The following is a 2,531-nucleotide window of genomic DNA, read 5'->3' as shown; positions in this document are numbered from 1 at the left end:
AAAACTGCCTTTTAAGAGGCAGAAACCTAGGACAGACCCTTCGGCTCTAGGTGGGTAGTGTCTGCCTCGATCAGTTGGGGTGAGAGAGAGAGAGAGAGAGACAGAGACCTTCATACCATTACACAAATGTAAGCCCCAAATTTGATTGGCTACAATTTTGATAATCAATTTATTGTAAATAATTTTTCATCATACGTCAGAGTTAGTACATTTAAACTGTTTAAGGCTTTTGGTTTCCTCAAACAGTTTGAGTTTTAACTAATTTAATGAATATATGGAATGATTTAAATATATGGAATGAGAGTCTGAATATATTGAATAAAATCTGACATCATCAAGGCACTGGTGCCATGTGTAATATTGTGTAATATTATTATGATGTTGCTTCAAGCCAGTCGAGTCATGCCCATTCAAGCTGAGAGGGCACATGCCCCACCAGATTTTTGATATCTTGATTTTTTTAGTTTTAGTTTCTTTTTTTCATTGCTATTATTTTTTATAATATGTTAATATAGTCATTCACATTCATTTACATTCAGGCCCGGTTCTACAAGTTTTAATTTGCACCCTTAATGCCAAGGTGCTCTTATAGGCGCACAGACTGTATGGGCGTCTCCATGCAAACCTTCTAAATTGGTCCATGTATGTTCAGCAGCGCAACCTGCAAAAGGGCTGGGTGAAGCTGAATATATATCATAGGTGGTGATTATTATATACTGTATCAAAATAAAGACCCTGATTTGGTGAAACCGCTTATATTATTATAAGCTATCTGACTGATGCTATTTTAGTAATAATTATCATGTATCTCACCTCGTACATGGTCATATAGTTTAGTAATTAATGTTACACAACAGCGTTTGCATTGCATTGTGTTTCACGGATAAAACATGAGATGCTACATTTGCCAAAAAGAAAGTTGGATGAGGCTATGATTAGCCCTTGTAACTGGACGTCTCCTTCATAAACTGTATAACTAAAGTTAGTCATGGAGTTCCACAAGGTTCTGTGCTTGGACCAATTCTATTTACTTTATATATGCTCCCTTTAGGCAACATTATTAGGAATCACTTCATTAACTTTATGCCAGATGGATACCCAGTTATATCTGCATCCAAGCCCGATGAATTAAAACGTTCAAATCTGGGTTAAGTTACAAACATGTCAAAAACCGCTGGATGACCTTGCCAAATTTTCTTTGATGCTAAAAACTCAGAAAAAACGTACGTACTTGCCTTATACTGTGGCCTTAACGCCTCCGGACTCACTGTCTAAAAGATTATACACAACATGGGACAAAATTGTTAGTAACCCCTTCTGTTAAGTAGAAAAAAACCCACAATGGTCAACTGAAATAACCTTGAAAACTGAGAAAAGGTAATAAAATAAAAAAAATTACTGAAAAATTAACTAATGAAGAATCAGACATTTTTTGTTTTTTTTGAATTGATGGTTTAAACAGAATCAATTTAAAAAAACACAGAGGAGAGAGTTGCCTCAAGGAGAGTAGAAAAGAAATTATAGACAGCATGTTAAGGTAAGGCTATAAAGTACCAATCTCCAACAGCATTGATTGTTCCCCTGGTGGATACAATTGGCACAACATTTATTTTAGAAATTTAAGGTTCCACAGGACTGAAGCCAATTGTCCCTGGCGTGGCGGCAAGGGAAATTGATGACAAATTGAAGAGACGGATAATACAATAGTAAACCAAAAGCCCAGAACAAACTTTCCAAAAGAGATTAGAAGTGAATCCATCCATTGTCAGAATTGTCAGATCGCACCATTTGTTCGCTTGCTGTTTGAAAGCTAAAAGTGACTTGAATGGAAGACGACAAATCAATAAAAAAGTGAAGCTGGACATTTCCGCCCACAAGGGCCTTCTTGGGGAAAATAACCTTTGGACAGAATGAGAGCAAAACTGGAGCCTTTTTTTGGCAAGTCACCATTAGCTCTATGTTCACAGAGCAAAAATGGGAGCATACCCTACTGTGAAAACATGGAACAGGCTAGGTTATGTTTTGGGGCTTGCTTTTGGGCTTTGCCGCAGCGAAATCTGGCACAGGTGTCTTGGAATCTGTGCAGCGGTACATGAAAACTCCAAGACTATCAGACATTTCTACAGAGTGAAAATGTGCTGCCCAAGTGGTCAGAAAGTTGGGTCTCAGTTGCAAGGTCCATGGGTCTTCCAACAGGAATAATGACCCCAAAAACACACTGCTAAACCCCAAGAATGGGTAAGAGCAAAAACATTGGACTATTCGAAGTGGCCTTCCATGAGCCCTTGATCCTAATTGGGAACATCTGGTGAGGAGCCTGAAAACATGCGTCTATAGAAGCACCCTTTAAACCTGAGACAGCTGGAGCAGATTTTGCTCACGAGGAAGTGGGCCAAAATACCTGTGAACAGGTGCCAGAGTTCTATTGAAGAGTATAACAGAAATCGCTTGATTTGCTTGTAATATGATTATTTATTATATTATTTTCAGTTTTCAAAGTTATTTCCAGTGGACGATTGTGGGTTTTTCTA

The sequence above is a fragment of the Morone saxatilis genome, unplaced genomic scaffold, assembly GCF_004916995.1.
Source record: "Morone saxatilis isolate NCDOM2014 unplaced genomic scaffold, NCSU_SB_2.0 Contig10, whole genome shotgun sequence".
Taxonomy (NCBI): domain Eukaryota; kingdom Metazoa; phylum Chordata; class Actinopteri; family Moronidae; genus Morone; species Morone saxatilis.
The sequence above is the reverse complement of the archived record's forward strand: the minus strand, read 5'-3'. Positions refer to the sequence as shown.